Here is a 24,898-nt window from a genome sequence, read left to right as displayed (position 1 = left end):
AACCTATCACATGATTTCAGCCTAATATTTGTAACTTACGAATATTTATTGAATGACTATTGGATCCAGCTCAAACTAGATAGTTTATTTAGCATGAACTTTATTTCAAAATTTATGGTTTAGATAGATCGTACATGTCTGCTGCTAACTCTCGCAGCCTTTAGAGTCAATGGAGATAGTGGGTGTATGTTCAAAATTCAAGACACCAGTTCAATGAACCAGCAGGGGCCTTCTCTTTAACATTTGTGAGTTCATTCCAAATTGGTCAAAGAGAAGATAAGGGCGGGGGATTGGTATATCCTTGGGGGTCATAAACTGTGCTTTCTTTTAGTGGGTTAACTCTGAATAGTGTTATTCTTATGGATGAGATTATTTGTGTAGCTATGTTTTGCTTCATTCCTTTACTTACTCTACTAGATATGTTGATTTTGCCTCTTAGATATGAAAATTTGACTGACTTGATAGCTGCACGATAGATCCGTGTACAAATGCCGTTTAAATTTGACATTGTTTTCTTTTAGCTTCCCGTCACTGATTAGTTTATTAAAAGCGGAAGCTTATCTGTTTAAAGATGACCTCTTATCACTTTCTTTGTTTTTAGTTGTTCTGTATCTTATTTCTTGTGTAATGGGAATGGTTCATAATCATTTTTCTTAAAAAAGTATTGGCCTAATCATTACTGATGTATCTGTACTTGCTATATTTTGGTTGAAAAAGTGATTCGTCTCTATACTCTTCTTGATACCTTATCTATTTATGGAATGTTACGTGCCTATTGCCTATAGATTTTTTATTTACTTCTATCTCATGTTTTATCTCATAAGTTATCTATGAATATAAAATCCTCAAACAAGTGTGTTAATTCCCTCGTTTTCTTTTCTTTTGCATTAACCCATTATGGAATCCAAATGGACTCTTTCCCCTGCATTACGTAATGGACCATTGAGGCCCAATCCTTTTTAGAAGACTTTTGCAAAATCCAAAAAGAAACCTAGTGCGGGGACACAAGGAGTCAAAAGAAGCAGGAGGGGTTGAAATCCCACATTTGAAGCAGCTACGAGATCCAAAAGTCTCATTTGTTATTTTGTCTATTCACTTATTGTTGTCCTTATTTATTTTATTTTCCTTATCTTATTCATTTGGGCCTCGAAGCCAAAGTTGTACTTAATACAGATGAAGCGAGACTCGAGCTAAAAGGCTTGAAAACATAGAGTTAGGACAGGTAAAAACGGGTCGAAAACTCAACTAGATTACGACAGGGTCGATGGTTTGGGATAAAAAGCCTAAATCACTACTTCCCCATTTTCCCCTTTTCCTTTTATTTACTTGTTCGCTTGTCTCTTTGCGAACCTAGTTAAATCAATAACTAAGTCGCTAAAAAACTAATTTTACGAAAACCTTTTCCTTAATCAATCACTTTTTCAACAAATCAATCTTCCAAAGTTAATCAAAAGAATGTTTTCAAACAGTTTGGATAACTGCAAGTTAGCGGACGTTTTAGGTGAGTAACACCTTCCTAAAACGTTAATAGGAACCGTTTATCTAGAATCTCTAACTTTAAATGATTTTTTTGTTTTGAATCGTTTGAAGTATTTTATAAAGGTTTCTTAATTCCTTTTCAAAATTAAGTGGAGACTCTTCTCAATAAGTCAAAAATTTTTGCAAAACAGAAACGGTGACTCTGCTGGAGATTTTTAACTAGGTTCTAACCAAATGTTTGATTTCATCTTTTTATTAACTGTTTATGTGTTTATGTGTTTCGATTCTGTAGAATTTAAATATCGCATCTCATGGCATATTCCTACATTATTTAAACTGTTTTGGGGCTTCGTCGGTATCCCGGCCCCTATTGATCAATTCCAAAAATGTGTTGGAAATACAAACAATATATTAGCACCTTAGTCATCTGATGGTTGTTTGTATTTTGAAACTCAAGTTGTCCGCTTGAGAACCAGTGTTCAAACCCACTCTAGATACCTAGTTTAGAGCAAAACCAAAACCTTATTTCAGGCATGAGCCTAGGACGACCCAATCCCCGAGCGGGGTACTGGGCCCATTAGAAACCTGCCCTGCGTCTATTGACCCCGAGTCAATTATAGATGAACCATATTTATGTGTTGAAGAAAATGTATGCCTGTCTAATTCAATCCATTATCCTTTGGGGTTCAGGAAAAAGCTTGATTTGCTTACTTTTATAAGAACAATTGAAGCAAGATAAGCAAGAAATTGATCGATTTGGGAGGTTGCATCTAAGGCACAGTTTGAATGTCAACGGATGTCACCAATAAAAGAAGTGGACGAAGATAAGAAGGCGAAGGTTGATAGAAGAAGCACTCGAGAATTAATATTTTCTATCCCCTGTGTGGGAACGTGTCTTCTTTCATGTTATTTCCCTTTTCCTAAAGATTGTATCCCTATTTTGTTATCGTTTGTAAGCATTTATGCCTTTTTCATGTCTATATAAGTTGGAGGTTAATGGATTGACTTCGAGGAATCATATATTTTCTTCAAAAATCGTTAGGCCTGAACCCTTGGCTCAAAACGGTCACCCCAGCTAGGATGCACGTTATTATAATATTTTTATAACTGTCTTATGTGTTTATATGCGTTTGTTTGGATCAAAGGCAAGTTTATCCGCTATGCTCCTATGGATGAATTTGGCTATGACACAAACAATTCTACATGGCTATTTCTTGTCAAGTATTTTGCATTGTTTATCATATGTGGAAACTAAAACATTTGCCTTTGAGTTGTTTTACTTTACAGATAATAGAAAAACTACTCCGTGTTGAAATAAGCTAGTAGAACATCCTTACTTCACCCGGTCAAAAGCGCACGAAATCCCATCCTCTGACCATCATTCAATAATGACTGGAAATGATGAAGAAAATACATTGACCATCAGGGACAATGTAATAGCGGAACAGAGTGAGATGATTGTGGAACTCGCAAGAAAGCTAGAAATACTTCAGGAGGAAATAAATTATACTCGAGATTTGGCTAACCTGGCCATCACTATCAATGCTCCCACTCCAGGAGGACACGGGATTCCTCTCCAAATCCCTCCCCTCAGTACGCCTATTCTCGGGGATCAACCAAATAATATATCGTCCGTCTCTGCCTCTCCACTTGTCCAAAATACCAATCGTGAAAATAACCCAGATGCTTATCATCCACAAAATCCATCCCTCGCCCCACAAAACCCTTCTCCGAATCCACAAATTCAATCCCAAATCCCCAAAACCCATTGTTAAATCCACAAAATCTATCCCTAAATCCATCAACTGAATCTACCAAATTCATTTCCAAATCCGCAAAATCCTTCTCAAATTCCACCAAACTCTCTCAAATTCCACAGAGCTTTTCCAATTTTCAAAATGCCCTCCCCACCTACCAACCAACTTCCTTTCATCCATAAAATCAAGCCGCTCTTCCATATCCTCCTCAAGTCATCATATCCCCTGACATCTATAATGCTCTTCCTAATCTCGAGATAGACCATTACGAGGAAAAAAAAATGAGTGGAGGATCGAGCATGAAAAGAAGTTGCTAGCCATGAATGAATAGATCATGAGAATCAAGGAATCTCATGGGGCAGGTGATAATGATGCTTTGGGGTAAGATGTTTTATGTGTGCACCCCGAATAGATCTACCAGAAGGTTACAAGATCCCTAAATTTGAAGTGTTTGATGGTACCGAAAATCCAATGGCCCATCTAATAAGGTATTGTGATCAGATGGTTGGGATAGAAAGAAATGAGGCATTATTGGTGCGCTTATTCAGCCGAAGCTTAAGCGGCGAAGCCTTAGATTGGTTCATGTCTCAAGAACTGAAAAGATGGTCTAATTGGAAGGCGTTGGCTAAAAGTTTTCTCGATAGATTTAGATTTAACATTGAGATAGTCCTTGATTGATACTCACTAGATCGTATTAAGCAGAAGAATGACAAAAGCTTTCAAGACTACGCCTTCCGTTGGAGGAAAGAGGCTGCTAAAGTGTACCTTTCTATGCCTGAGGAGGAGATGATATTCGTATTCTCTCGTGCTCAGAAGGAAGAATTTTATAGTAGGATGGTATCCGCAGTCAGGGCGACATTCGCAGATTTGGTGAAAATTGGGGAATCTTTAGAAGAAGGCGTTCGAACAGGAAAGATTGTCAAAACCCCAACATCATCTGGGACTTCCATGTTCCCAAAGAAGAAAAGAAAAGACATAGGTCAGGTCTCTACTGATTCTTTCGATAAATTGAAGAGGAAATTCAAGCCTAGGAATATTCTTTCCTCACCACCATCACCAATTCTTCAGCCTATATTCTATGCCCAATCCCAATATCAAGCTCCATTTCCCCAGTGACAAGTTCTGCAGCCAAATTATCAGTCTTATGTTCAAGTTACTCTTCCAAACAATCAAATAAACTTCAAGCGCCTCCAAACTATCATCAAGTACCTCCTCCTACTAATCAAAATCAGTATAACCCCCCACGTATAAACCTTGAAAAGAAGCCCTCTAGAAAATTCACTTCATTGGCTGAAAGTCGTACCCAGCTCTTCGAAAGATTGATGAAGGCTGGTTATTTATAGTCTATTCCACCAAAGCCTACCAATCTTAATTCTTGATTCTTTCATGCCGATCAAAATTATGCTTATCATTCAGGAGCAGTGGGGCACAGTACCGAGGATTGTATTAACTTGAAACATAAGATCCAAGATTTGATTGATCAGAAGGTCATCATGCTTCAGTCGCCGACACCAAATATTAATAGTAATCCACTACCTAATCATGGGGGACCTACCGTTAGCATGATTAAAATAGAGGGTGAATGGGAGTCTAGCAAGGTTCATCACTAAGGTAAATTTAGAAGGACTCAAAAGAACAGAAGAAGTGGAGAAGATAGAGAAAGTTGTGGCCGCCTTAAGTTAGGATTTGGAAGGAATTATTGAGCTTGTTATCGTCCCAGAAAAAGTATTTAAGCAGGGAATAGAGTACCAACCAAGAAAGGAAGATGAGATCTAAGATAATTCAAAGGAGAGTCTGTTTAGGCCCTTGCCGCTCTTGTACCAATCATTTCCCGTACATGAGATGTCACACGATGATGGTATTTGGGATGGGATAGGAGATCTATTCGAAGAATGAATGCTCTTCCAGATGATTTCCCAAAGTCCGATGGGGTGAAGGAGATTGCATCAGGGGAGGCCTTGCAAAACTGGACCTCCACTCCGATCATAACCCGTCACCCATCGTGGTAGATCAAAAGGCAATTACTAATAGTTTTTAAAATCGGTGATGATCCAGAGGAGGCCCTGTGATCCACCCTTTTATGTCTCAAATTTTTGTTTCGTGTTTTACAACATTCAAAAAGGTATGGGCCCACATTTGTGTGGGTCATGAGCCATAGTTTTTATTTATTTTCCAAAAAAAAAACTCCCTTTATTTAAGAAGTTCTTTTTTTTTTAAAAATATGATTATCTAGCATGGTTTATTTTGGTAGCAATAATTTAAAAACCTGCCAATATCATGTCATGACAAGGGTTAGACGAACAAAGCGAAGAAAATAATGATGAACAGAAAAGGTGATTAGGAGCAGTTAGTAGTAGATACAGAGGAATGTGAAAATCAAAAGAAGCCCAACCTGGAGGAGCCCTAATCCTACCTGAGATGGACGGTCAAGAGTGAACCAAACCAACTAATTCTGATGCGGTAAAGATATATTATGCTTGAAAGATGTTATAGTTTTTATTTCTCGGTTTATTTGTAATAGCCTTTAGAATAGTATCAATTTTATGATGTGTAATTGACTAGAACCCCTTCCTTCTTATGTACGAACTACGTTTGACCTGAATTCCCAAGAAAGGGATACGTAAGCGGCCTATGTCAGCTTCAGTCAATCCCTTAGGATAATTTATCCTTTTCTCCTATGTACGAACTACGTTTGACCTGAATTCCCAAGAAAAGGATACGTAGGTGGCCTATGTCGGTTTTGGTCAACCTCTTAGGATAATTTGTCCTTTCCTCTTATGTATGAAGTGCGTGATGACCTGAATTTCCAACAAAAAGGATACGTAGGAGGCCTATGTCGGGTTCAGTCATCCCATTAGATTTTCTATATATATCCCTAGCGTAGTCTTGAACTACGTTTGACCTGATTCCTGTTTCAACAGGATACTTAAGCGCCCCAACGGCTCGGTCATATAACCCTAGGAAAGGAAAACTGGGGCAGAATTTTTGAGAAGGAATCTCAAAAATTCACAAGAGAAGATCGACATCCAATAAAAAGAATAAAGATCAGCAAAGACTTCAGATCCACTCGGATTGGTATCATCTCAAATAATTTTAAACTTGGGCAGAAATTTTGAGGAAGACCTCAAAATTTCCACCAAATGACGGAATATATTCCAAATTCCCCAGCACCAGAGGTTAAAGTTTTGGAATCCACCAACTGTAACAAAGTCTGGGTGGACTCAATTTTTGGCTATGATAGAACTACTTGAAGAAACCCTCCAACAATGATCATGAGTTTTGGAAACCATCCATCGAATATAGTCAAAACCACGAGGAAGACGTTCGTTGAGCTAGTACATGACATGACTGGCAGAGATTTTCTAAAGTTTTACAGAAGTTTTTTTAATTATTTTTAAAAATTTAAAACTATTTTCAAAATCATTCATTTAGTACTTGCCTAGACATCAATTGGGATGTGTCAGGGTGGAAGTCCCAATATGGCGGAATGCCCAAGAGATGAAAAAGAGTAAATCGAGGATCGAAGAAGGTCAACACAGAGTAATTTTATTCAAACTAATCATTTTTTATGGATGTAGGGATCGATACACAAAAATGAGGGTCTCTTTCAAAAATCCCCAAGCAAAGTGGGAGCTACAATAGAGCATTAATACCCAAGAACGGTAGGGCAGCCCTAAAAATAGGTTTAATGCCCATTTATTGAGGACCTTTTGATTTGTCCATCTCATTTCTTGAGATCGTAGGTGACACACAAAAGCTCTTTATCTTCTTTACACATATCGTATTTAGAAGTTTCCTGAAAATAGTCGCTAGTAAAAGCGACTTTGTGTCTACTAATCATCTACCTTGAGTACAGGTACATGTAGAAAGCAGGACACTGACAAATGAAGTCAGGTAAAATTATGCATCATAGCTGCAAGGCATTGCCTCAAGAGCTATTGCATATCATTGCCCCAAGGGCCATTACATATCATAGCCACAAGGCATTGCCTCAAGAGCTATTGCATATCATTGCCCTAAGGGCTATTGCATATCATTGCCCCAAGGGCCATTACACATCATAGTCGTAAGGCATTGCCTCAAGAGCTATTGCATATCATTGCCCCAAGGGCTATTGTATATCCTTGCCCCAAGGGTCATTACACATCATAGCCGCAAGGCATTGCCTCAAGAGCTATTGCATATCATTGCCCCAAGGGCTATTGCATATCATTGCCCCAAGGGACACTACACATTATAGCTGCAAGACATTGCCTCAAGAGCTATTGCATATCATTGCCCCAAGGGCCATTACATACCATTGCCGCAAGGCGTTGCCCCAAGGGCTATTACATATTATTTCCACAAAGGTCATCTCGTACCATCGCCCCAGAAGGCATTCAATATCTATTGACGCGCTAGACAGAAATGCTAGCATCGAGGATATCTCATCATTTCATGAATCACCCTCTGAATGCATCGAGAATACATAATTTGAAGGGACGCCTTTAAGTCGCTATCTAAGGATGAATGATATATAAGATTTCCTAGAAGTTGACAATTTGAGGGTCATCTATAAGTCATATTATTTGAAATAAGATCATGTGCAAGATCACCTATGAGTGATAGCCTGTAGGTCATCCGTAAGCCACAACAACATCCTAACCGGATAGTGTGCAAGATAGCCCAAAAATTGATAGTTCAAAGGTTATCCATAAGTCGCAACTAAATTCTTACCGGAGAATATGCAAGATTATCAAATTGATACGTCCAAGGATTCTATATAAGATGCGTCATATCCACGATCGATTATGTGCAGGATTACCCAAAGACTAACAATTTGAGGAATTATCTATAAGTCATATTGTATCCAAGGTCGGATAATGTGCAGGAATACCTGAAAGCTAGTGATTGGAGGGATATCTGTAAGCCATATCTTATCCAAAGTCGGATAATGTGCAGGATTACCTAAAAGCTAGAAATTCAAAGGATATCTATAAGTCGCCTCATATCCAACAATCAAATAATACGCAAGATTATACAAAGATTGACAATTTAAGAAAAACTTATAAATCGATCATCGACTATAACCGGAGAGGTTTTGATTCCACATACAACAAGTTATATAGGTAACCAAAAAGGTTTCCACTCCAGCACAAGATTACACGGTTGTAGAGACCGTTCTGCATAAAGTATCGCCGGTGTCCAAAAGGGCCACCCCACTTTGAAGACATATTGAACCGACAAATGTCATAATTATACAACAACCACAGAGGTTGTTGTGTCTATTATTGCGAGTTATTTCCTATCAAACAGGTATAAGAAAGGATGAATTCAATTTTTAGACAATAACTCATGCGGAGATATGATGCGAACGACTCCAAAAGGACGCAGCACAATGTGGAACTCTTTCTCAGCAGCAAAACGGGACATAGTTTGGAGAGGAATGTCAAACTCTCTTGATGCGAGCTAAATAATGATCACCACCAACATCTAACCACGCCTATATTAGAAGCCATGTGGGTACTTTTTGGATATTATGGTCTCAGCTTTACCTCTGGGATGTTGTCTTAACTCATAACGAGGGGAACTTTCTCTTTATTTCAAATTGGGGTGACAACTTGCTGAGAGTTTTGGAAATAATGTCCGAGTAAGTTCTTGTCTATGGGTGTGAAGGATCCCACATTCATGGTTAAGAGGTTACAAGCCTCTTTTTCGTAACTCGACCAACTTGTCACTCATCATGATCCAAAGATTGTTTGAAAATAGAAGACTATCTTTTCCACGGATAAAGTCGAACTACAAGCAGTATAATTACCTGAGTCTTGAGGATATGTAGGCTGTGCTCTGTGTAGAAAACTCGACTACATTCCAACCTCCCCTCAAATCCCTCTATTCCCCAGCTTCTCGGTTTAACCAAAATTCTTTAATTGTGATAGTTGGTAAATTATTTTTGAATATCATGCTTTAAATCAAGCTTTATGAACTATAAGTGGCCTGAATTCTCATATAACCTGAGATATGTAGGAAACCTAATACCGAGGTTCGGCCATAACTCCTTGAAACTTGTGCAGAAAACCAACCTCTCTTAGATACAAATTTATGGTCGGACAAAAATTAGGAATGTCAACCTCCCTTTGCCCAGGGTTACTAACATCCACCCTACCCAAAGGGAGGGGGCAGTTGTTGACACCTAATTTTTTCCCTCCATAACTAAGCTCAATTCGGAGTTTCTTCAATTTTCAAATAAAATTACAATATTTATCTGAGTCGAATAAAAGGTTTTTTAAAATATTTTTTGTATGTAATTTCGTCATTTTAAGAAGCGATTATACATTATCGTATTCAATTATACGAAGTTATATAATTTTGATACCTGCATATTTGTTTTACCAAATATCGGATCTTAATCAAGGTTCGTATTGAAAATAATTTTAAATAATTAAGATATTAATTTAAATTTAATTTATTCTCCAAAATAATTTATTTGGATCAATATAAGTTTGATTTTATTGAATTAAGAAACTTCGGAATTGAATTGGTTGTTAATTTATTTCAGATGTCGTTATTTTAGTCAATTTATTGAATTAGACCTCAACTAAAATTATTTTGACTATAACAATTGGTCAATTTAATTTGGGTTTAGGCTAAATTAAATAGGATCATCTAATTTGTCATTCAATGGCTATTTAATAAATAACCTAAATCCCTAATTTATCCAAATCAACCTAACATTTTTTTTACTATTTAAAAAACTCAAACCAGCCTCTTTATTCTTTTTTATATCAGCCCAACCAAAACTACCCAACCAGCCCAAACCCAAACACTTAACCCGACCCACTACATCCATTCCTTTTCTTCTCTAAAATAAGATCAGCTTCCAACCTCAACAAAAAAAACAAACTCCACAAATAGTTCACCTGTGCTCGACTTGAACTATCGACTAAATTCTATTATGGCTCACCCAACCCGATCTAATTTCAGGCCCTAAATCGACCCCAAAGTTGCTCTTTTTCCCTCTTGTATGCGTCACATGACTCTCACACGAGTCCGTACAAGGAAAACTTGAGAGCCTTCTAGAACTCGTGTACGTGTCCTCCCCAACGTCTAAGTTTGATTCTTCTTGGATAAGGTGGTACAAATTCGTACATATCAGGGGGATTTTAATTGGTTCTCGAATGGAATTAGTTTGGTTCCATTTTTATTGATCCACCATTTCTATCAAAATGGGTACATTTGTTGAGGAAATCCCAAGCCAAAGATGGATTTTCAAATTTCAAATTTGAAACATCCTCTTGTTTCAAATACCTAAAGTACCCCTTGTCATCTCCTATATAAGGAGGCCCTTCGTTCATTGAAATAAAAGAGAGGGGGGAGGAAGTTAAAATTAGAGTTAGAAATTCTGAGGATAAAAGTCAGGGTTCGAGAATTAGGGCAAAAAATTCTAGGGTAGGAAACAGGGGGATTTTTTTTAGTTGGGGGAAAAATCTGGGGGTTAGGTTCTCTGTAGAGAAAATTTGGGAATTTTATTCTCTCCTCTTCTTTGCCTTTTGAGTTGGAAGTTTTAGTAGCAAAGTGGGTTCGAAATATTTTCAAAAAAAAGCTAAGGGTTGAAGATATTTAATTTGAAAATCTGGGGGATTTCAAAATCTCTAAGAGGTAAAAGCAAAAGGACGCTCTGTTGGTGGTCAACATCGTGAGATTCTAGTAGCGATAAGTTTGCTGATAGCTCGTCATCCCGTTTTCTGTCTCGAAAGAGGTAAACGCACGCTCATCCCTCTTTCTGCTTCATTTTGATATTTCCTGCTTCACCCCTCTTTTTTGGTAGAAAATGGTCATCTGTGTATCTTGAATGAGGCTGGGACTGTGTATCATAGAGGCTATGAAGGCCATTAAAAGTGTTTTGAATTTGTTTTGGTATTATTATTCTGCTGGTATGACGTGAAAATCGGTTCCATGGTTGATCCCATAGTTATTCTCGTCTGTCAGGAGTTCCTCATTTCGTATTAAGGTTGTTAGTCCGCCATTTACTTCTCTGTCAGCATATATTGTGTTGTGGACGTCCCAGTTTCCTGTTGTTGATGGTTGAGTTCATTGTTTGACTCAACCATATTTATGGAAAGGGTTAGAATGCTAATTTAGTGTCATTTTTGCTCAACAAAATTTAAATGTTAATATGTCACATAGATTCTTTGTTTTATTTAAAAGATCTCTATCGACATGCTATTGTTTTCTTAATGTCGTAATATCGATTTTGATGTTGACGTTCATCTTGCATAGATGTTATAAAATCCATTGATCTTCTTTGGAGTCGCAATTTCATTTTTTTTCACCTGTGAATGCTGTTTATTCAAAATGGATTGGTTCTGTCCTTTCCCCTTTTCCCGATTAGCTAAACGTTCCCAATGGTTTGCGCTCCTTATTTTGTTCAAGTTTTATTGCTATTCGATTTAACCTATCACATGATTTCAGCCTAATATTTGTAACTTATGAATATTTATTGAATGACTATTGGATCCTGCTCAAACTAGATAGTTTATTTAGCATGAACTTTATTTCAAAATTTATGGTTTAGATGGATCGTACATGTCTACTGCTAACTCTCGCAGCCTCTAGAGTCAATGGAGATAGTGGGTGTATGTTCAAAATTCAAGACACCAGTTCAATGAACCAGCAGGGGCCTTCTCTTTAACATTTATGAGTTCATTCCAAATTGGTCAAAGAGAAGATAAGGGCGGGGGATTGGTATATCCTTGGGGGTCATAAACTGTGCTTTCTTTTAGTGGGTTAACTCTGAATAGTGTTATTCTTACGAATGGGATTATTTGTGTTGCTATGTTTTGTTTTATTCCTTCACTTACTCTACTAGATATGTTGATTTTGCCTCTTAGATATGAAAATTTGACTGACTTGATAGTTGCACGATAGATCTGTGTACAAATGCCGTTTAAATTTGACATTGTTTTCTTTTAGCTTCCCGTCACTGATTAGTTTATTAAAAGCGGCAGCTTATCTATTTAAAGATGACCTCTTGTCACTTTCTTTGATTTTAGTTGTTCTGTATCTTGTTTCTTGTGTAATAGGAATGGTTCATAATCATTTTTCTTAAAAAATTATTGGCCTAATCATTACAGATGGATCTTTACTTGCTATATTTTGGTTGAAAAAGTGATCCATCTCTATACTCTTCTTTATACCTTATCTATTTATGGAATGTTACGTGCTTATTGCCTACAGATATTTTTTATTTACTTCTATCTCATGTTTGATCTCATAAGTTATCTATCAATATAAAATCTCAAACAAGTGTATTAATTCCCTCGTTTTCTTTTCTTTTGCATTAACCCATTATGGAATCCAAATGGACTCTTTCCCCTGCATTACGTAATGGACCATTGAGGTCCAATCCTTTTTTGAAGACTTTTGCAAAATCTAAAAAGAAACCTAGTGCGGGGACACGAGGAGTCAAAAGAAGCAGGAGGGGTTGAAATCCCACATTTGAAGCAGCTACGAGACCCAAAAGTCTCATTTGTTATTTTGTCTATTCACTTATTGTTGTCCTTATTTATTTTATTTTATTTTATTTTCCTTATCTTATTCATTTGGGCCTCAAAGTCAAAGTTGTACTTAATACAGGTAAAGCGAGACTCGAGCTAAAAGGCTCGAAAACATAGAGTTAGGACAGGTAAAAATGGGTCAAAAACTCAACTAGATTAGGACAGGGTCGATGGTTTGGGCTAAAAATCCTAAATCACTACTTCCCCACTTTTCCCCCTTTTTCTTTTATTTACTTATTCGCTTGTCTCTTTGCGAACCTAGTTAAATCCCTAACTAAGTCACTAAAAAATTGATTTTTTGAAAACCTTTTCCTTAATCAATCACTTTTTCAACAAACCGATCATCCAAAGTTAATCAAAAGAATATTTTCAAATAGTTCGGATAACCGCAAGTTAGCGGACGTTTTAGGTGCCTAACACCTTCCTAAAATGTTAATAGGAACCGCTTATCTAGAATCTCTAACTTTAAAGGATTTTCCTGTTTTGAAACATTTGAAGTATTTTATAAAGGTTTCTTAATTCCTTTTCAAAATTAAGTGGCAACTTTTCTCAATAAGTCAAAAATTTCCGCAAAACAGTTACAACCTATGAGTCCAAATTACATTCATTGTCACAATATGTATCTCACTTGCTGAAAATTGAGGAGGAGAGGATCCGTCTTTTTGTGAAGGGGTTGAATACAGGTTTCCAGATTTCTGTTTTTCAGATGACATCTTTAGGTAGGTCTTTCCAAGAGATGGTTGATTTTGTCAAGAAGGTAAAGGGCATAATGCAAGAGGGTTATGCCAGGGCAGTAGAAAAGAAGGCCTACAGAGGAGACAGTTTTAGTGGTTTTTATTCTAGTGGTCAGAGTTCACAGGGATACCCCGCTCGACCCATTCAGTCAGCGATGCAAGTGTCTGGTGGGGGTCCTTCAGGAGCTATACAACCAGTTCCAAACTTTGGTGGTTACCTCACTTCATCTTCATCAGCTCATCCGCCTATCGTGGATCGTTTATGTTTTGAGTGTAGCGAAGTTGGTCACATCAGGAGGTTTTATCCTAATATGAGGCAGTTTTGTCCACATCAGTAGTTCCAGTAGGCAGGGAGGTGGTGGTAATAATAGAAGTCATCTATAGGGTGGTCGTAGTGATCATTAGGTAGGTAGGGGTAATAATCAGCCCCATCGACTTAGCAGAGGTAACATTCAGATTGATGGTAGGGCCCATATCTATGATTTTCTAGGCAGGCCCAAGGCAGAGGCATCAGAAGCTGTTATTATAGGTACTATTATTATCTATGACCAGATGGCCACCGTATTATTTAATCTTGGCTCTACTTTTTCATACGTATCTGCTAATTTTGTTGTGGGATTGGACATGGTGGTAATTTGCTTGACTTTCTGATTCACGTATCTACTCCTGTTGGTGATTCTATTGTTGTTGATAGGGTTTATTATTCTTTTTCTATTATGTTTATGGGGTATCAAACTTGGGCAGATTTAGTGATTCTAGACATGGTAGATTTTGATATCATATTGGGTATGAGTTAGTTGTCTCCATATCATGCTCTATTGGACTGTCATGCTAAGATAGTGGCTGTAGCTATACCGAGAATGAATTGACTTGAGTGGGAGGGTGATTGTAGTCCTGCTCCAATGAAACTTATTTTCTTTTTCCATGCAAAGAGGTTAATTGGGAGAGGTTGTTTGGCCTTTCTAGAACATCTTCGGGATACTCCATAGAGGTATTATCTATTGAGTCAGTTCCTGTGATGTGTGAGTTCCAAGAGTTTTTTCCTACAGATTTTCCTAGTATGCCGCCAGACCGTGATATTGATTTCTGTATTGATTTAGAGCCAGGTACTCGTCCTATTTCCATTTCTCCCTATAGGATGGATCCAACTAAGTTGGGGGAGCTAAAGGCTCAATTACAGGATTTGTTGAGTAATGGTTTTATCCATCTGAGTACCTTTCCATGGGGTGCTCCTATCTTGTTTATAAATAAGAAGGATGGTAGTCTTCGTATGTGTATAAAATACAGGCAGTTGAACAAAGTTACGATCCGTAATAAGTATCCTTTGCCCCGTATTAATGATTTATTTGATCGTTGCAAGGTCCATTCGTATTTTCCAAGATTGATTTGAGGTCTGGGTATCATTAGCTTAAGATTCGGCCTGGCAATATTCTTAAGATTGCATTTCGAACCAGGTATAGGAACTATGAGTTGTTTGTGATGTCTTTTGGGCTGACTAATACCCTAGCTGCTTTTATGAGTTTGATGAATGGGATATTTAAACCCTACTTTGATACTTGGATTCTTTCGTGATTGTCATTATTGATGATATTCTGGTTTACTCTAAGAGTGAAGAGGAGCATGAGAATCACTTAAGAATTGTTTTGGGTTTATTAAAAGAGAAAAAACTTTATGCAAAATTTTCTAAGTGTGAGTTCTGGTTGGCTTCTGTATCCTTTTTAGGGCATGTGGTTTCGAAGGAAGGGGTGAAGGTAGACCAATAGAAGATTAAAGCGATTAAGAATTGGGCTAGGCCTACTTTAGTGATGGAGGTTCGTAGCTTCGTTGGCTTAGCAAGTTATTACTGCTGGTTTATGAATGGGTTTGCTTCTATTGCTACTCATATGATGTGGTTGACTTAGAAGGATGTACTTTTTATTTGGTCTGATGAGTATGAAGAGAGCTTTCAAAAGCCCAAGATGTTGTTAACTACCACTCCTATTCTTTCTATGTCGGTAGAGGGTAAGGATTTTATTATTTATTGTGATGCCTCACGTTCTAGTTTAGGTGTTATGTTGATGCAACAAAGGAATGTTATTGGTTATGCTTCAAGACAATTGAAGCCCAATGAGAAGAATTATGTCAATCATAATTTAGAGTTAGCTGTTGTGGTTTTTGCTCTTAAGATATGGAGGCATTACTTGTATAGGGCTCGTTGTGAAGTGTTCACTGATCACTGCAGTTTACAGTATGTGTTCACGTAGAGGTATTTGAATTTGAGACAGCGTAGATGGATGGAGTTGCTCAAAGATTATGATATCATCATTCTCTACCATCTGGGGAAGGCTAATGTGGTTGCTGATGCATTGAGCAAGAAGTCAGCAAGTATAGGTAGTTTGGCTTATTTGAATGCTAGCAGGCGTTCGTTGGCTAGAGAAATTCAGAATCCAGCTAATAAGTTTATTCGACTTTAGTTAACTGAGAGAGGAGGAATTCTAGATAGCATTGAGGCAAGGTCCACATTTATTGATCAAATCAAGGCTAAACATTTTGAGGATGCTAAGTTGAACAATATTCGTGATAAGGTTTTGCAGGGTGAGGCCAAAGAGGCCATTCTTGATGGTGAAGGTGTGTTGCAGATTAAGGGTCAAGTTTGTGTGCCCTATGTTGATTTGATTCCTATTATTCTAGTTGAGGCTCATTGTTTGAAATATTCTATACATCTGCTGCAACCAAGATGTACCGTGATTTGAGACAACATTACTGTGGGGTCAGATAAAGCGTGACAGAGTTGATTTTGTTGCTAAATGCCAGAGTTTCCAGCTGATAAAATATGAGTATTAGAAGCCTGGTGGTACTCTTCAGAGGATGCCCATTCCTGAATGGAAATGGGTGAGGATAGCTATGTATTTTGTTGTTGGTTTTCCCAAGACTTTGGGGAATTATGATTCTATATAGGTTCTTGTGGATAGGTTAATGAAGTCTGCATATTTCATTCCAGTTCAGGTGACTTATAATGCAGAAAAGATGACTAAGATTTATCTTAAAGAGATTGTTCGATTGCATGGGGTCCCAATTTCTATTATTTTGGATTGGGGTACTCAATTTATCTCTATCTTTTAGAAGAAGTTGCATGAGGAGTTGGGTGCAAGGTTGGACCTTTGTACACTTTTCACCCTCAGATCGATGGGTAGTTCGAGGGAACGATTTTGGTGTTGGAGGATATGCTTTATGCATGTGTGATGGATTTTGGAGGTCATTAGGATTAGTTCCTACCGTTGGTCGAGTTTGCATATAATAACAGTTATCATTCAAGTATCAACATTGTGCCATTTGAGGCATTATATGGGAGGAAGTGTAGATCTCCAATTGAGTGGTTTGATATATTTAATGTGAGACCATGGGGTACTGATCTGTTGAGGGACTCATTGGAGAAGGTTAGATTTATTTAGGAGAAAATTATAGCGGCTCAAAGTAGGCAAAAAGAGTATGCAGATCAAAAAGTTATATGGAGGGTGAGCAAGTGTTGCTCAAGGTTTTACCTATAAGGGTGTCATGCATTTTGTGAAGCGAGGTACGCTCAGTCCTAGATATATTGGACTATTTGAGATTCTTCAACGTATGGGTCCGGTGGCCTATAGATTAGCTTTGCCTCCGAGTTTGTCAGGAGTTCACCCTGTGTTCCATGTATCTATGTTAAAGAAGTTTCATGGTGATGGTAACTACATAATTCGTTGGGATTCGGTCTTGTTAGATAAAAACCTCTCTTATAAAGAGGAACCTGTTGCCATTCTTGATAGATATGTCCGTAATTTGAGGAGTAAGAAGATTGTGTCTGTAAAGGTCCAGTGAAAGAATCGTCCTATTAAGGAGGCCACTTGGGAGATCGAAGAAGACATGCATAGCAAGTATCCACATCTTTTTGCGGATTCAGGTTATTCCTTATTTTCCCTTCTTGTCTTGAGTTTGCCCGTTCGGGGACGAACTGTTGTTTAATTGGTATCTGATGTAATGACCCTCTCAATCGTTTGTAAAATTTTCTCATCTTCTCTATTTTAGCCCTCTCCATAATTTGTATGCGTGATTTATGACTTACGGAGATGGATAGTTCCGATTCTTGAGGTGTTTCGGGTGAGTTAAGTCATTAGTTGGGTATCTTAGATATTATTTTAGTTGGCAATTAATGGACTAAATTGATATTTTCTTAATTTTTGAGACTTGTGTATAAGAATTGATTTAAGTGGGAAAGGTTTAACATGTTATAAACCAAAATATATTAGCAAGAACCTTCAACTAGGGGCGGTTGAACACAAAAGTTACGCTTAGGCTTTTATACACCAGTAGAGAAAAAGAAAATAGAGAGAGATGACAGTTTCCAATAAATTCGCCAAACTATGAGTAGTGTTCAATTATATGTAATGGGTATGTGATATGTTTAAGCCTTATTACGAAGTTATTGGAGGAGAACGAATTGAATTTGTCACTGTTAGAAAAAAAAAGACGTATGGGTAAGGTAGTGACCATTGGCAATTGTTGAATTTTGGTGTTGTTGCGAGCCAATCGTGGTGTACAGAATTGGTAATCAATTGGCACTATTACTGAGTCTTAATGCTAATTATATGTTATAGATTAGAATAATATTTCTACCACGTGATGTGATCTACAGTACCACTAAGTTTGTAATTGTTTTGATCCTTAGAGTTAGTTAATTGAATAATGAATATTCTTGGCAGTAATGGCGAGGAAAATTTTCCTTAGTAATGACAAAAAGAAGAAAGGATGATCATGAATGAGGAGTTAGTGGAGGTGACATTAATTGGGCCCATTGGGCATCCACTGTTTCAATGATTAAATTAAAAATAATCATAATAGTAGGATTTTTATTAGATTCGTACTATTATAGGGATTATATTTTTAAACAGATTTTGATCATTTGGAGACCTTAAGGAAGGGCAAGAACCTTACAAATTAGCTTGCATTTGGATTCTTTAGTTGAGGTAGGTTAAAGTTTAATTGAAGTTTAGACTCGATTTAATTGTGTGTATACTCCTATATTAGATACTTGTTGATTGGTATTCGAACATGCTTGAAATTGAAAATGTTTGGATTATTGAGGCGTGTATATATAATTATTGAAATTTTACTTGATAAAATTGTCTTATGACTTTAAGTTTACTTGTAAACTTGGTATGAGTAGTGTAAATTTGATATTGATATTACCCGTTTATGGTGGATCGGGTACCAGGTCGGTACGTATATGTATATTGATATTATTTGATTGTGAAGGATCGGGTACCACACCGGTACGGATATGATATTAATATTACTTGTTATTGAGGATCGGGTACCACGCCAGTACGAATATGTATGTAGATATTACTTAGTTATGGAGGATCGGGTACCACGTCAGTACAAATATGATATTGATATTACTTGTTATTGAGGATTGGGTACCACGCCGGTACGGTACATAAACATAGATTATTCCCTGCAAGTCATGACTATTTGGGCAAAAATAAGTCTCATAGCATGTGTGTACATATTTGTGTTGATTCTGTGGATGTTTATAGTATGGTTGACACTCTTAATGGTTATGTGGCTTGATTGTGAGTATTGTTTGACCTGTTATTGTTGTATTATTGGTTCATTGAATTGTTGTTTTGTGACGATACCTGTCTACTTGTTATTTGATTTGTGTTGTGTACATGCTATTAAGTTGAGTTGGCCTATGATACCTACCAGTACATAGTGGTTTGTACTGCTACTACCCTGTACTCTTCTTTTTTTGAGTGCAGAAAGCGTTCCAGAGGCTCAGACACGACCTCACCTATAGAGTTTGATAGAAGATCTTAATCCAAGGGTGAGCACTCCGTCTCCAGGTAGCCATGGGTCATCTTATTTGTTTTTGTCCATCTTTCGAGCAATGAAACATTCTTTATTTACTTTATTTTTGGGTATCTCTTTGGACATGATCTTTGTTATTAGTTCTTGTACGATGATTTTCGGGTCTTAGGGCTTTTAGTAAGTAGTTTGTTTGACTTCCGTATTAATAATGATTAGCCCTGGATTTTAGTAAGTAGTTTGTTTGACTTCTGAATAAATAATGATTCAGCTTGACGATATTTCTAAGACTGCGAACCAAGTATGGGCACCATGAGTTTCTTGTGATGTCTTTTGGGCTGACTAATGCCCCAGCTGCTTTTATGAGTTTAATGAATGTGGATTTTAAACCCTACTTGGATACTTGGATTCTTTCGTGATTGTCTTTATTGATGATATTCTGGTTTACTCTACGAGTAAAGAGGAGCATGATAATCACTTAAGGATTATTTTGAGTTTGTTAAAAGAGAAAAAATTTCATGCAAAGTTCTATAAGTGCGAGTTCTGATTGGCTTCTCTATCCTTTTTGGGGCATGTGGTTTCGAAGGAAGGGGTGATGGTAGACCCGCATAAGATTGAATCGGTTAAGAATATACTATTGTGTTTGAATGATATAAGAGTGACCCGACCTCGGGCTTTGTCGTAATGGGCATCCCAAGTCCAACCAGGACCGAGAACCGCCCCTTGATACCCAACCCGTTCATACCTTTTCAGCCTTTGACGGGCTGAATTTCGAACATATAACAAGATAGAGTAAATGTTCTCATCAAGACTCTAGGATAAGGTCACAACCATTACCGATCCAACCTAGTCCAACTGTATCATACCAACTGCCCAACTACACCACACCAAACCATAGGCCATAAACCAAGCCATAACCCAATAAGTTAGACAAAAATTAATATAATTAATCCCAAAATGTAATAGGATGGAACAACCGAAAATATAGTCCAAGGGTGTAAGCCCCAACACCAATACTAATTCCTAGTAAAACACTAATACCGATCCTATCCATACCAACCCCCAGAAGTACCACAACGCCTCTATCCAAAAGAGTAAACAAATCCGATTGGGACATACCCCCAACCATGGACAAAACCAATATCCAAAATAAAAGAAAAGTGTAAGGAAATCCATAAAATGAAATGATGTCTTCCAAAAGGATGAAAGCTCACCACTTCAGTCCAAATGCTAATACTAAATTCGCGTCCTAAATAGGAGGAGTAGAATGGTCGGTTCTTGCATAGCGTGGGTATACAATCACTAGTAGACGAGTTAGCGAGTGACCGCTAGCATGAATCTCAGGATAAGGATATAATAATTCCAGTTATAAAACCAAGTAAAACCATTCATAATGCATACAACCATACATATATAAGTGTCGGGAAAGGGAACCGGGTTTAGCATGCATTGAAAACCGTTACCTGAATTGTGTAGCTTGGCCATCCTAAACCACTCACAGGCGATATAGGTTTAACTCCCCCTGCTGAAACCCCAGTATATGTAGCCGCACGGCCAGAGAAGTATCCCATGGGATGATTAGTACATCCCCCAATAGTGTGATATCATGAACACAGTCCACTAAGGCCAATCTTCATATCGACAAATACGAGTTTTCAGTTTTGGTCTCTCCAGGATCGACATCTTCCACGGCTTTACTATATACCATGCTATTAATGTCCAATTAAAACCGTTTCCAAATAACCAAACAAATCCATTTACCATTTTATTAACTAAGGCCAATATTAGTGGTATCGTCATATCACCCCTTACTTGCAAGTAATATCTATAGCTAAATCATTTAGGTTAAGGGGACTTTCAAGTGACCTTTCATACACCATATTAAACTACTTGGGAGACTTTCATATTCTCCACAAGCATAACCCTTTAGCCTTTTCAAACTATTTAAACCATGCAAAGTTCCTTTACCAAGTTTAAAACATGCAAGAGTTCCATTAAATGAAGTCAATGCAATGAACATATATTTATAAACATTTTATCAAACACCTTAGGGGCATAATATAACCAAAACCAATTTCAAAGACCATTAAACCATTACCATGCAATCCAATTATCCAAAATCACCATTAATGCATATAAAAGTATAATTAAAACCATACGAAACTATAACCAAGCATTTAATATCAAAACCTCCAAATAATAGTTGAAAGCCATAATTATGAAATCATAAAACTGCGAAATCAATCATATAAACCATGCATTTAGTTGAAATTACAATGAGGGAAGATAATTGTAACACCCCAACTTAGGAAGGAGTCCCACATCGGCAAAACACAGGAGGGATGCTGGGTATATAAGTGAGAAAGACTTACACCCTAGTGACGCATTTTAAAGCCGTGTGGGCCTGGGCCCAGAGTGGACAATATCACTAGTGGATTGGATGGAGACAGGGGTATTTCGGGCCTGTGTGATTCGGGATGCTCGTCGTGGCCAGGGCCTCGGGCCGGGTCATGACAGAATGGTATCAGAGCCGCTCCTGTGTCATCCCTGTTGATGTGAGCCAGATTTCAAATTGAGTTTATGCGAATCCCGATAAGGCGGGGCAAACCTTATTCCTGAGTGTAGGCAAATCCCATTCGGTGAGACAAACCTCAGCGAGGACACTGAGTCCATAAGGGGGGATATATGTAACACCCCAACTTAGGAAAGAGTCCTACATAGGAAACACACAGGAGGGATGCTGGGTATATAAGTGAGAAAGACTTACACTCTAGTGACGCGTTTTAAAGCCGTGAGGGCCTGAGCCCAGAGCAGACAATATCACTAGTGGATTGGGTGGAGACAGGGGTATCTCGGGCTTGTGTGGTTCGGGATGCCTATCGTGGCCAGGGCCTCTGGCTGGGTCGTGACAATAATCATGCCTTATACCAAAGAATTGATGGAAAGAAATCACCAAGACAAGCCCCAAAGCAATCCTCAAGATGAAACCCTAGCCTTTTTGCTCCAAAAGCTTTTGAGAGAATTATAGAGTGTTTTTGAAATAGTTTCTAAGTGTTAATGAATAGAATAATAAGATAAATAACCTCTTAAGTGTATTAAAATTAGTGGATCTTAATTTGGGTAATTCGGAAAATGTCCAGAATACCCCCACTTAAGTCCGTTAAAAATCCATCACAGGGATACGATAGGCCTATACGAGTCGTACCGTCCCAATATGATTGGTATCCACCACTCGTATCCAAGCCTTAACCTTGGATCAGAGACTGTCCAGTATACGGCTCATCCAACCAAGTCGTAACCATAGTATACAATCTGTACCCATGACCCGTATCCCTAGAAGAATGAAATACCTGGAGGATCAAACATTGCCCACCATATGAGTCCCTGATACTACTCATACCAAGCCCTTACGACTCACACCCCTAAGTCGTACCCATTTCAGTAACTAAAACCATCCCACCAACTAACATTGGTTAGTATACGACATGATCATACCACTCATACCCCAACATACGGCTCGTACCCATGAATCGTATTGGGTCCGAAGAACGAAATTTCAGGAAATTTTCTAAGGATCAAAACCCAGGACGTTTCAAAGAGTATATTATTGTGTTTGACATATCACTGATCTGTGTTACTACAACTAATGATCGTACATTGGGCAAATTTTTTACTCTCTTCAATTACTCAAGATTAATATTGTATATATCTTTAATTAAAAAAACGTATATAATTAGATGTAAATATTTATATGATACACTTACGACAACATCATGATGCATATTAAAAGCGATAACCTTAATTTCTCTGTCATTAATCAATTGACCCAAATATGATCAATTAAAAAATTATTGAGAGAATACTTTTCTCTTAAATAATAAATTTAGATAGATCATTTAACTTTCGAAAAATAATAAATGGTATGTTAATTAAATTGATAAAAGTTATACCTCAATTATCTTTGTTCTTTTGAAACTTAGAATTTGAATTAAAATTTTTATTCTTATTGCATTTTTTTGAGCGAGATCACAACCTATTAAACATAAATTATGATGAAATCTCAAAAATTAAGAATAGAATTTTAAAATATCACAAAGAACACATAAAAAATAGCATGATTAGACAATCAAAACAATGTTTAAAAACAACGAACAACATATAGCTAATAAAAATAATTTCAAAATGCAAAGAAAATATAAATTTGATAAAAAAATGAAGATTCGTAGAGTTTTTTTTCTTGGTACAAGAAGATTCATAGAGTTACTTAAATGCTAACACTAAAAAGGAGAGTTTACTTAATTTTTTTTATTTTAAGTAAAATTCTTGCCAAAGTAACCTATCTATTTTTGTCAAATTATTATTAAAAATTAGAGACTTATAAATTTGATAAAAAATAACTACTAAAGTAGTAGTTGGCTAGTATTAAAGTTCATATTTGGTTAGTATCTTGTTAGGTAAGTCTTATTACCTAAAAGATTAATTTCTTAACTATGAATTAATCGTTGAAAATTAATAGTAATTTTAATTATGTTTGAATAATGAAAGATTTAATAACCAATTTTTTATGAGACACCTAAAATATTATAAAATAATTAAATAATAATTTAGTAAAATAGTAAATGATAGATTTGTCTATTGTAAATTTTTTAACGAAGGAAAAATAGTCTCAAATATACCTAAATTTTGACGAACTTTGTTGTAATACGTCTGAACTTTGCTGGGGTTCTATGACCCCCCAGAACTATTTATTAGGATATTTTAGTGACATTTATAAGCTAATAAAATGTAAAAAATGCTAAACAAAAATTAAAAAATTTAGTGCAAATAAATGACAGTAAAATACACTAATAAATAGTTTAGGAGATCATAGGACCCTCACAAAGTTCTAGAGGGGTCATAGGACCCCTACAAAGTTCAGGCATGCTACAACAATTTCGTCAAAGTCTAGATATATTTGAGAGTATTTTTTCTTTAATGAAGGATAAAAAGTTCAAATTACTTTTTCAAGGATCTGCACACTTTTAATATGTTGTATATCTAATGTAGATATAGATGCAAATGTATATGTATATTATGCAATACACTCTCTTCGGTCCATAGAGAACAATAGTTTTTAAAGAGTGTCAAAGTGTTTTTGAAAAAAACAGAAGCAATTGGATTATGTATCCTACTGATAAATTAAAGAGAATGGTCCAAGGATAAATAAATAATCTACATTATATGGAAGGTAAGAATCTCGTTGACAAAATAATGTAGGAGACTCTTGTACTTAACTTCGTTTGTGAGCTAAATTTTTCTAAACATTTTGCCAACTAAACTTTTAAATTCATTAAAATATAGTATTTTAAATTCTTTGTTTGACCTATTATCCTATGTGGCATTTTGTAGTAAAGAGCGTGTAACACACATTTTAGTAGCGTGAAGCCTTTTTGAAAAAGCAATAATATTCACTTTTGAGCTCTTTGTTGCCTCACACAATTTTTTTGTCCAAATTTCCTCTCCAATATTTTTTTTTAATTTTCGTTGCTGCTCTTGTTTATATCCTTCATCATCAATCAATTTTTTCTTCAAT

Source organism: Capsicum annuum, unplaced genomic scaffold, assembly GCF_002878395.1.
Source record: "Capsicum annuum cultivar UCD-10X-F1 unplaced genomic scaffold, UCD10Xv1.1 ctg5038, whole genome shotgun sequence".
Classification (NCBI taxonomy): domain Eukaryota; kingdom Viridiplantae; phylum Streptophyta; class Magnoliopsida; order Solanales; family Solanaceae; genus Capsicum; species Capsicum annuum.
This window is presented reverse-complemented; position numbering follows the sequence as displayed.